The sequence below is a fragment of the Cyanistes caeruleus genome, chromosome 3 (assembly GCF_971803275.1).
Source record: "Cyanistes caeruleus chromosome 3, bCyaCae1.hap1.1, whole genome shotgun sequence".
Classification (NCBI taxonomy): Eukaryota; Metazoa; Chordata; class Aves; order Passeriformes; family Paridae; genus Cyanistes; species Cyanistes caeruleus.
The window spans coordinates 76,584,418-76,596,899 of NC_141703.1; the positions used below are offsets into that span (position 1 = coordinate 76,584,418).

At 38.5% G+C, this 12,482-nt stretch overlaps 1 long non-coding RNA gene across 1 annotated transcript; it reads left to right on the forward strand.

Moving 5' to 3' along the window:
* Positions 1–2,516: 2,516 nt before the first annotated feature.
* LOC111926495 (uncharacterized) lies at positions 2,517–8,728 on the forward strand. The gene is made up of 3 exons (XR_002862999.2): positions 2,517–2,827; positions 3,420–3,593; positions 8,244–8,728. It is a non-coding gene; the product is annotated as an uncharacterized LOC111926495 (long non-coding RNA).
* Positions 8,729–12,482: the final 3,754 nt, after the last annotated feature.

A 12,482-nucleotide genomic window follows, 5' to 3' on the forward strand; every position in this document is an offset into this window, starting at 1 on the left:
AATTTACCAATTCTGCAAGGCCTTGAAATTTAGTTACTACATAAATATAAAAGATGCAAGTTTTATACAAGGAGAAACTTTCTTATACTTGTCCTCAAGACCATCCCCATCATTGTGTTCAACGTTGTCTTCATTCATATTATTATTCATCTCTTTTTTTCTGTTATATTGTACAAGCATATATATATATATATATATATATATATAATTATAATACTTTTCCCCTCCTTTAAATACTCATCTTTTTCCCTGGCCCAGCCTGTTGCTGCACCCAGTTTTCTTAGTTTGCTCTCTGTGAGAGAGTTGCAATAACCTCTTCTGAAACAAGTTATCTTGTCATTTTATCTTTTGCTATTAAATGTTTTCAGAGGTTTGTTTGAAAGATGCTGTATGAAAATGAATTAAATTTTACTGGTTTATCCTGAAGCAGATGTTGCACTGAATTGATTCCCCCTTTTCTCCCTTCTAGATTTGACTTGTCATCTTTTTAAACAGATTTTTTGTCCTTCTGTTCTGGTTGAGGTTTTTTTTTTTTTTTTTTTCCTTTTTTAATATTGTTTATTGATTCAGCACACAAAACACCTTGCACTTAGCAGTTCTCACAAACATTATTTTTGGTAGTGTCCTACTCTTATAAAATAAAATAAAAGCTAAACCAAAACAAAACTCTGAGAATAATGGACCTGCAGAATGCAGTTTCCTCCACAAAGACCTAACAATGAGCCTGTGAGTCACAACACAATTGAAAAGACACACATGAAAAAGGCCAGATGAGGGAAAGTATCTAACACAGGACCATTCTCTTTGGTACATTGATCTCTACCATTAATTTTTTAAAATTTTCAGCTCTGAGACTTTATGCCAACTGGTAAAAATATCTGTCATGTATTAAATAAATTGAGGATCTGTTTCACCCTCTAGATTTATATGAATGGGGCAGTAACAGTGTCAGAATGTTATTGGGACCACCTGAATAACCAAATTAATATGTATACAGGGGCCTCTGTATATGATATTATGATTTTAAAGCTCTCTGCTGGCCTATATGAAATGGACAGAAATTCTTCAAATTTTTATACAGCAGATTTGCTGCTTGTGGATGGGAAGCCTCTGGCTCTTTAAGTCAACCAACCAAAAAAGGTCTGAGGGGACACTGCTCGCCCCTCTGTTCACATCAATAGGTTGGATTCTGATGCAGGGAAAGATAAGGTTTGATGCTCACATGGTGATCTCTCAGACTAATCTTTCTGCATGGATGAAAGACTGTAATCCACAGTTAGGAAAGTATGACTTCACTGAAGTCAGCATGAGTTTTACCAGTTACTTAGTGGAAACCGCGTTTAATGCCTGTTTATTAGTACTCTCAGAAGTAAAAGTATTCACAAAATAAAGAATCCTATACAAACAGTTCTGCAGGAGCTTTTCTGTCAAACTAGCTGCTCTCACTTGCAGATGAGTGGAAAAGAGATAAAACTGGAAAATCGGTAGGGCTCTCAGCCTTTTATGGGATTAAGAACAAGACAAACAGGTAAATTCCAGAGAACTGTACAGGGGAAATAAATCAGTGACATTTGGGGGAAAAGGTGACAATTCTAACAACACTCTCCTAGCCCTATTTCATACCTCTTTTTCCTTGCCACTGGTTTTAAAGACTGTTTTCTTCCTTTAAGAAATCCCATCTCTTGCCACTTATTTCTCAGTTAGCTTTGTAATACACTGTAATAATATGATTTCTTACAATGTTAAATAATTGTGCAATGACAAATGAAGGATTACGGCTTTTGGTAGGGAATGTGATGATTAACTCTTTTAATAATCAGATATATGGACATGAGACAACATGTACTGACAGATTTCTGCAAAACCATGAAAGGTATCAATTTTCAAACAAAGCTGTCACAGGGATTTACTTATTCCTTTGAAATTACTGTGAATGCTTTTAATTTGTTTTTGTATTTCTGTATATTTGGTAAGATTGCAATCTTCAGAATGACAGAAACACTTGAAAATACCCAGTTTACTGGGTAGCTATCATAAGGATAGATTTTCCCATTACTACCCATGGTATCTCAGTTCCACTCATTCTCTCATAGGAAAAATGTGGTGGTGTGGCTGTGACACTGTTTTGTTGTTGGAAATGGCCTGCTTTTGCTAAAGACTTTCTTCTTGTTTTCAGGACTCTGATTACTATTTGCTCTTGGTTGTTCACGATGGCAGTGACAAAATAACAAAGAGAAGTCCAAGGACAAATGAAAGAGACTTCAGAGCCCTGGAACGATTGGTAGAGGGATCAAGAGCACAGAAAGTGATTTCCTTGATTCTCCCAGTAACAAGAGATAATATTGATAGGAATAGGGAGATCCATCAACCAGGTCAATGCATGGCTCTGAGGTTGTTTTCATTAGAAAAATTTTGGGGTTGTTGACCATGGGATGATCTACTCAACACATGGTCTCCTGACACCTGATGGGTTGCACCTGTCACAGAGGGGAAAAAGAGTTCTAGCACAGGAGTGCAAGTGGGACTGGTTGAAAAAGCTTTAAACTAGCTTGGAAGGTGGCAAGGGACAAAACCAGGCTGGCCAGAGATGAACAAGGGAACAGCCTGTCAAAACTTGAGGAAATGAGCTCTAAGGTGATTCCTCAATATGTCTCAAGAGATGCTGGCTACAGTGTAGCACACCTGAAATGTCTCTACACTAATGCCTTCAGCATGAGGAACAAACAAGAGGTGCCTGAAGGTGTGGCCCAATCCCAGAGATTGACATCTTTGGCATAAGTGAAACCTGCTGGGATAAGTCCTGTGTCTGGAGTGCCCTGCTGGACAGGTACACACTTTTCAGGAGGGGTAGGCAGGGCAGAAGGGGTGGAGATGTGGCAGTGTATGGAACAGAAGGGTTACAATATATGGAGCTCACATGTGGCAATGGCACAGTTGAGAGTCTCTGGATAAAAATCAAGGGGAAAACAAATAATGTGGGAGCCTTCTATACACAGAAGGGAACCTCTTAGCCAGGACAATGATCCTGACAAACTATTTTTTGAAGAGCTAAGGAACACTTCCAAGTTAACTGCTGTTGTCCTTATGAGGGATTTCAACTTGCCTGAAATGATTGAGAATCATCACCCAGATGGCACAACCTGGGCCAGAAGATTCTTAAAAAACCTGGATGAACTTTATGGAGCAGATCTTAAGAGAGTTGACTCAGACAGAGGCCCACCTTGATCTGGCACTTGTCAACAGAGTGAGCAAAGTGGAGATTGGTGGCTGTCTTGGCCACAGAAACAGTGAAGGAATGGACTTTAAAATCTCTGTTGACAGAAGTGCCAGGAAAATCTCATCTGCGGGCATGAGGAGAACAGACTTCAGCCTGCTTGGGGAGTTACTGAGTAAGGTCCCCTTGGAAAATGATTTTGCAGGTACCAGGATCCATCAGTGCTGATCACTTCTTAATCACCTCCTAAGGGCCCAGGAGCAGGCAATTCCCAAATGTCAGAAGTCAAGCAGGTGAGGCAGAAGGCCAGCTTGGCTGAACAAGAATCTTCTCTTGGAAATAAGGCAAAAAATGAAAGAGTATGGCCAGTGGAAGCAAGGTAAGGTGACATGGGTTCCTGATTCTGCACTTGGGATGGGACAGCCCTGGGTGTGCAGCCTGAGGAATGTGATGCTGGAAAGAAGCATCATGGAAAGGGACCTTGGAGGTCTTGGTCTGTGGCAAGTTGAACATGAGTCAGCAGTGCCCTGGCAGCCAGGAGTGCCACCCCTGTCCTGGGGGGCATCAGGCACAGCATCACAGCCGGGCAAGGGAGGGGATTGTCCTGCTCTGCTCTGGGCTGGGGCGGCCTCACCTCAGTGCTGGGGGCAGTTCTGGGTGCCACAGTATAAAAAAGATATTAAAGTATTAGAGAATGACTAAAGGAAGGAAATGAAGATGGTGAAGGGCCTTGAGGGGAAGCCGTATGAGGAGTGGCTGAGGTCACCTGCTCTGTTCAGCCTGGAGGAGACTGAGGGGAGAACTCACTGCAGTTACAGCTTCTTGTGAGGGGAAGGGGCAGGCACTGATCCCTTCTCTGTGGTGACCAGTAACTGTACTCTAGGAAATGGCCAGAAGTTGTTTCAGGGAAGGTTTAGGTTGGATATTAGGAAAAGGCTCTTCACCCAGAGGGTGTTTGGGCACTGGGACAGGTTCCCCAGGGCAGTCGTCACAGCACCAGCCTGACAGAGCTCAAGAAGCATTTGGACAATTCTCTCCGGCACATGGTGTGACTCCTGGGCATGGTGCTGTGCAGGGTGAGGGATTGAGCTTGATGATCCTTGAGGATGATCCAACTCAGCTTATTCTGTGAATGTGTGATTCTGTGACTCCACACTTTGGGCTTTACTGGTGTACATATTTTAGCTGGAGATATGTAAATGTGTGGAGAGGCATCTATTTCAATCAGTTCTCCAAATTTGTGTGTTTCATTAAATTTTATATCTTTTTAAGCTCTCTACATATTGGATAGGTAATCAAAAATTCCCCCATATAGCAAAATGCCCTGGACACCTCCATCATTCTCTTTCACAAAAATTTTACAGAGAGATTAGGAACATCATCCACCACTGTTTTTCTGAGGTAAAAGGAGCTTCTGACAAAGCTGTTATGCACAATACAGCAAGAATAAATCTATCACCACTGTGAAGCATGTATAATATCAGACTTATTAAACCTGTGAAATGGCACCTCTTGGGTGTTCTCATCTCTTCTGAAACTCTGAATGTATCTGTTACTTGGTTGGAAAAGGCAGGAATAATTCAGCTTTTCATCTTTTATTTTCAGTTAAAAGGTCAGCATAGCAAGTGGAAACTTCTGGAATAAGTCTTGTTTCTCTTTCCTATTTCCCACCAATAAGACAAAATCTTTCAGAGTAGAATTGTCCCCACCGAGAAAAACTGTTTACCAGGCTCAACACATCCAAACACTTTAAATTAAGTCTGTGGCCAAGCCAAAAGTCAGTGTTTCAACTGGAACTGATCCTGCTACTTCTCTGAAGTCTTCAAATCATTACAGAACTCTTTGCATGGTTTGTCTGAAAGACTGCTGATTTCAGCACCAGTGGCTGTTGCCAAGGAATTTGTCCCACTGTTAACAAGGAAAAAGATTTGGGAAACCTATATTTGAACAGTTTTTCTTATTTTTCCCTTGACTTCAATTGCAAATAATATCTACAGCACTTCCAAGAAAGAGCTCTAGCTTTCTAGGGGACTCAATATTACTTCAGGTTTCATTCATGTAGCAGTAAGGTGTCCAGCATTATAGGAGTAAACCTAAGGTAAAACCCTACTATTTTCTCAATGATCAAAAATATGAAAAGGGTTGAATCAAGGTCACTGGCTTCTCCACTGTAGCTATCAAGGAGATAAAACATATTACTAGGATCATTTTGCATCTTCTCCAATTAAAGCACTTAATACAGGTTTTAAGGAATTATCTGGAAAACTGAAGGGGTAACAGGTGCCTCACTGTTCCAAATTAGAGAGAGAACTGTGGAAGAGACTAAGCTTCTGAGGAATTATCTGAAATGTAGTAAAAGTCAGTGCTTCTTTCCAATGACGTGAGGAAAACACTGCAGAGACGGAATGCATCTGTATTTGTGCCCAGTGTATTTCCAACAGTTGCATGTTTTCATGGGAAGACTTGGAATGTGCATAACAGAGTGGAGCTTGATGCTCACATGTCAGTACCACTCTTCCTCTGGAATAAATTGCCGAAAGAACTTGACTCATTCTGTTTTCTATGGTTTGGTTTGATTAAATATTTGGTGAAAAATCAGCAACATCATTCAGGAGGGATCTCTGGGAGGAGGACTGATCAGCATCTGTTCCAGGTAATGGATGCACACCAGTCCTTTGTGTAAAGCAGGGTCTTCCAGCACAGGTTTCCCAGGGCTATATTCAGCCCAAAGACGAAGGCTTCACACAACATCTCTGGACACTCATCCTGTTGTATGATTACCCTCACAGTAAAATAGGATCTGTTTGCTCATTTGTTTGGACTCTTTTTTTCCCTATATGATTCCTGCTAACTTAAAGACTTATTACACCAATAAAGTATTGACCTGCAGACCAAAGGTATGAGATTTGATTTAGGAGAAAAATCGTTTTTTCCTCTGCATGTGCACCCACTGCCTGTGTTCATGGCGCCAAATATAAACACTTCTCTCCAGGAATACAGGAACAGTAGATAACAAAACAGGGCTTCATAAGTGCCCTATCAGTAGCAGGCTCTTCTGCCTTCCTCCCATAATATGATTTTCTAGAAAAGAAAATTCAGGCATATAGGTCAGGTAGGTGTTTATCCAATCTTGTACCTCTGTTTTGGGAAAGAAAAAAAGTCTCCAGCCTACAGCTGCAGGTCAGTTTGGAAGTGGTCAAAGGGAACACTGACTGAGAGGACTGCAGGTGCTGGCTTGTCCTTGCTGTGTTGAGTGTTCTGGTGCTGACTAAGACTCCAGAGGTCACCTACAGTTTGCCCTCGAAATGTGAATTGGTAGAAAATTATTTCACCTGCAATATAAGCCTTTTTCAGAAAGATTTATGCTCTAAATCAACTCTCTTACAGCAAGGCTTCTTTTGTTAGGAGAGTTTAAGGAATTAAAAGTATATTTTGTGTCTCAGATTTTAAACAAAGAAAACATTCTTGCTTTACAATACAGCCCTTTTTGCCCTAATCTGGTTTTGGGTTTGCATTTGGTTTTGTTTATTTGTTTAGTACTTTTTGACTAGTTTCAATCTGACAGCTTTCAACACAAAAACAACCAAACAAAATTGGACTGGAAAGAAACCATTGTTCTAGGATTCTTCTTTTTCACCTCAACAGTTCTGTAGAATCCTGAATATATGCTTATGCACATATAGATAAGCCAAGTTCTGGACTTGAAGATTTATTCTTAGATTTCATTTTTTATGAAAACTTTGTGAAGTCTATGGTCAGTCCACTTCATACTACTTAAGGTTTTGAAATTTTAGAATTTTCCAGGGGATGGAAAACCTCTACCTACTCCTGTTTAACTTGATAGCATAGTGTAAGAGGTTCTTTAGCACCCTCAGCATTAACAGAACATGTGAACACACCTATTTTTCAATGAGCGAAATGTAATCTGTAATATTTTATTTGTTTATCAGACTGACTTAAAAATCAGGCATTAAACAATATTTGCTTTGTTCCACTCCCCAGTTAGTGCAGAATTTGAGGTTCTAATATATAGAAAAGAAGGGAGAAATACAAAGGCGTAGGGCAGAATCAGATGAATTATGACTTGAAGAATACTTGAAACTATAAATTTGATATTACAAACTTGATGAAATGGTTCAAAACAGAGAATCTAGAGAATTCCAGACAGTCATGGCATTTTAATTTACCTGAGAAAATGGCATCATAACACAAAAAAAAAAAAAAAATTAGAAAAAACCTCATATTTTCTTATGAAACGACATATTTAATGTATGAAATTTCTGGGAAAAATGATCAAGATATCCTTCCTTTCTCCCCATATTTGTCTTCCAGACTCAATGGCCATAAAGAAGTTCTCAGATAAAGCTGAGAAGAAAAGCCAAAAAGCAGCTATTTAAAATATTCAGAATCTGAAATTTTGCTCTCTTTCCCAACCTTATATGGAAGCTAGCCTTAGGAGAGTTGGGAAATAGGCCTGCAGCTTATTTTTCTTTTTTTTTTTTTTCTGAAGTGTAACATTTTTATCAGATGGAAATAGCCTTTCCCTATGAGTTGTTTTCAAGGCCATGATATCACCTGCACCTATGAATAAAACGTGCAGTGTGTGGTCCTAAGGGTGTGTGCTCATGGATACAGGCATGGCTGTTCTCAATATATGCTGTGTATTGAAGGACATCTGTGATTAATATCTCACAGGGGATGATTGTACAAAGGACCCTCTGTTCTGAAAGGATCACTCCCATCACTGAAGCTAAAGAATATTAAACGTTCATAGTGATACTTTATGCTGACGTAGCACCTTTGTTCTAATGGCAGGTATCAGGCACAGCATTAATGTCAATGAGCTCCTCTGAGCATCCTTTCCTTGGAAAACTTATTAGTCAAAAGCCTAAACAGAGGTGTAGCAGGATTCCTCTAGCTGTCAAAATGCCCAGCAGGTTTTGAACCCTTGCAGAATGGACAGGGGCTTTTATTAATAGGTTTTTGGACTATGTTTCTGATTTTGACTTTCTAAAATCTGTTTTTTCAGGACCTGATAATGCCCATGTTTTCTATGCTAAAAGACATAAGATCATGTCCAGAGGAAAGTATACAATGAGAAACAACAGTGGAGTTTTAGAGAGATTCTTCACATGCTGCTTGTCTAAAACAGTAGTGAACTAGGCCTCAGCCAGCATTCAAGACATCCCTGTGAACTCTCCATGGGATGATGGAAAATTAAAGTGAGTTTGAAAAGAATGATCTGACATGGACATTGTTGACCACTTCACTTGCTCATAGGACTGGGTGTCACAAAGACACATATGTCCCTTTTTTTGTAATGATATATTTATTCTGTAAATTCAGTCCTGTCACCAGTCACATTATAAATTTTGTAACTATTTCTTTTTCTTGACACTGTTCATATAATTGTATGTTTTCTTACACTTACCAGTTTTCTTTAAAACAGGCTGCTAATGATTCAAATGCATGATGTAATCTCAGTATTAAAATCCAATTTATTTTACCATCTAAGTTTCTAACCTCTTTATATTTTGGGGAAGATGTTGGCTTTAAGTGATGAAAATAGCTTTGCCACAGAGATGTGTGGAGAGTAAGTGAGACCTTTAGAGATACAATCTAATCTGCTATTGCATTTCTAAAGCATTTAGAACTGGTTCTTTTCGAACACAGGATGTTGGACTGATCCTTGATCTGGTATGTAAAAGTCGTGTCCCTGAAGTGTTCATTGCAGAAAGGACTGCACTAAGGTCCCAGAAAAGACAAGATGAAGACTTTTGTTTTCCCTTCTTTTGTTCCTTCCTTACTCTATCCCCATCCCCTTCCATTTCCAGACAGTGCCCTAAATTGATTGCTGGAGTGAAACTTTAGCAAGGTATTTGGGTTTTGTTTAACAGTTGACACTTCGCACTCAGCTCTGGCTCTGTACCATTCCACTCCTCAGCCCAGTCCTGCTTCTTGCATCTCTCTGCTGTTCCCTCCCTTCTGCAGCTGGCACAAAAGCTCCATTTTCAACCCAGCACAACCCAGCTGAACCTAAACAGAGGAGTACAACATAAAGTGTGACTGTAGCTGAGATAACTTGTCTGTATCCATGATTTCTACCCATTTCAATTACCTTAAGCAATTAAGCTTAATTTTTTACTGGCTTATGACTTCCTTTTTCTCAGTGGGTGCTTGGGGTTTTCTGGAGCTACCTTATTCACCTTCTTGGCAAAGAACTGGCTTTGCTCTACTTTTGAAAAATCAAATTAAAAAAGCAAACAAGCTCACCTCCACTCTAAAACCCAACCACCGTTCTTTTACAGTATTTCGAGACTTGGTATCTTAGAAAGTGTAGAGACTGGAGTTCATTTGGAAAAGACAAGCTGGCCTTAAAATTGCAGGCATTTGAGCTATGAAGTTAGGATGTGGATACCTCTAGTTTGAGTTGTCTGCTCTGAAGTAGGCCACACATGTCTCCCACGTTACAGATTATTCTTGGATCATAGGGCAGTGTCATCCTCCTTTTCCCCTCCCCACCTATCTGCAATTCTGTATCCTCCCCCTGCCCTGCACGTTACCCACTGCACGATGGCCAAATATTTTCTGCCTATAGTGATTTCCAATGAAGGGAAAAACATACCATATCTAGTTCTCATATAGATTTTTTATACCTAAATGATGTGGTCAATGCATGTTAAAATGGATTATATGCCAAAACTTTTGAGAATGTACCATTTTCTTTCTTGGTTTGATTGTTTTTTCTTTTTGTTCTCTTAGGTAGTATTGAAGAAGTTCACAGAGCCATTCTCTGAATTTTTTATAAAAAATTTTATAGAAGCTTTCCTCTTTCCCTTATTTTAAGACTGACAGATATAAATGCTCAACAGATTATAATTTTTGTACCTTTGTCTTATTTTCCAGACTGAGTAAACTTGATACCCACTGGAGTTTTAAGCTTTATTATAAACTGCATTATTTTTCTTCTTAAAATATTTCAACCATGGCAGTTCTCAGATCCAGCTTTTCAAGACACAAAAAAAGCTCAATCAGTGTTTAAAATAAACACTATACTTATAACAATAAATAAAATAACAGATATTTCCTACAAAGGCTGTTAAGGGAAACAACTATTAAATTTTCCTGTGACTTCCTTCCAAGGCTTCTGTTAAACTGTCATACTCTCTTTAGGCTTTCTATCATCCTTTCTCAACTCAAAGCTCTTTGTGTGAGACAGAAAGAGATGATCAACAGTTTTGGAAAAAGCAAAGGTTTTCTAGAGCACAATGCAAACCTATTTGTGTAATAGCAGGATCTCAAATTGTAACCTTGCCAAAGCCCACTATTTGAAAATCTCATTGACAATGCCAAATTCTGCAATCCTGGAGATCTCTGAGTAACACCTGAATAGAGCCACACCAAATATTACTCCACTTGGGAATTTTTTCCGCCAGGTGCTACCCAGTTTGCTGGAGGGGATGAGACTATTTCTGAAATTTATTAAAACTTCTGCACCACCAAGTGTGTTGATGCTCTCGGTTTGTTACACAGGTTTCTTAATAAATCAGTTCTTCTCTGCAATCCTTATATGTGTCTCTCTTGCACTATTGAAGTTGGCTAATGCTCTTTCCAGGTACTTCCAGGCTCTCCAAGAGCTGAAATCCCATAATTCAGGAGAAAGGGGGCAAAGGAGAATGTGTTAATGGGAACTGGGACCTGGGACTGCTATGGGAGAGTCCAGAATACCACCTGATCTGGGATGGGTACTGTAACATTTTTCTTATCAAGGTGCAAAATCTTACTTCAACTGGGAGCCTAGCTTTCACTTTTTAAACAGTAAAATGGATTATTTTGAGAATAGTATCCAAATCAAAGTACTATGGGGGTAAATATATTTATATTTCCATTAAAATATTAATCACAGAGTATATTTAATACTGTTTTAGTATAAAAAACACTAAGCTAAGCGGGAAGAGAAGCAGAAGGAGAATTTCAAGTTGGTTAAGGAAAAATTTTACATCCTGGTAAACTAAACAGAAGAGTTCTGGAGATGAAGAAAAACTTTAGTGAAAATCAATAATTTGTCAACAACAGCATTAAAAATATGTCTATTTACTGGACTGATTAAATTAGGCAGAAAAACCACCAAAAACCTGAAAAAGTAAAAGAAGTTGTAAAATATCAAAGGGGTTAATTAATTTTGTCCTTCAATTTTCATAAAAAAGCAAAAAAAGTATTTGGAAAAATGGAATGTTTTGTTTTGGTTTTACCTGGATGATTTACTTGCTCAAGGCATGTTTTTATGGGCCTGCCTGTGCAGAGCATAGGGCATCGTTCCCAGCCCAGTACTGGGGATTGTACTTAAAACAGGTCTGCCTTGAGATTTCCCAAGATCTGCTCAAAAAATGGAGACCAAATTGAGAAGGATTTTTTTAAAAAACAACACAGCAATTGGCAGGTGACCTTTGGGGTCATGCAGTTCATTTTCTGTCAGCAATACACATGCTTAGGATATCTTGTTCAGGATAACAAGATAACAAAAATTGTGAGCCCTGCTTAAAGCCCAATAGAGACTTTAGCAGAATGAGAACTACAGCAATATTTTTTTTTTTTCTTTAAAAGAAAAGATGTTAAAATTAATCAACTTTTCAGTGCTTTATGATTTTTATTTTTTTCTCCTGTAAGTGCTATTCATGTGTTTATTCACACAGATCTGAACAGGATGAACTTGATATGAAAGGGAAATCTCATGTTCCACTTTAAGCATGTAAGACGCTGTTCACAACATGAGGGTATTATCAGCTGCATTCATTGAAAGGACTAACCAAAATTAACCAAAATTCACAATTGGAAACTGCAAAATCAACCTCAACACTAGATCTGACTTCTGATTAGAAATAGTTGGGATTTCTCTGTGTTTGGTTTTGGGTCTAACTCAGACATACTCCTGAGCTTCCTAAAAACACAAAAAAGTAGAAAAAGAAGCCAAATGAGTGAGCAATCAGAAAATTGATGCCAAATCAGCATTAATTTTATTAATAGGGTCATTACTTTACCACAAAATATTGAATTACAAAAAAATCAAAGTTTAAAAGCATTTTTCATATGGAAGTTTCATATTTCTGTGTCAGTAAGTTTAACACATAATTAAATTTTTAACAGATAATTTTCATAAGACCTATTTATTTTTATGTTGAAATTACCTTGTAAGTACCTTACAAAATTTAAAGGCGGCTGTAGCCATATAAAACTTAAACTTTATTAACCCTATGCTGCCTATGAAGCT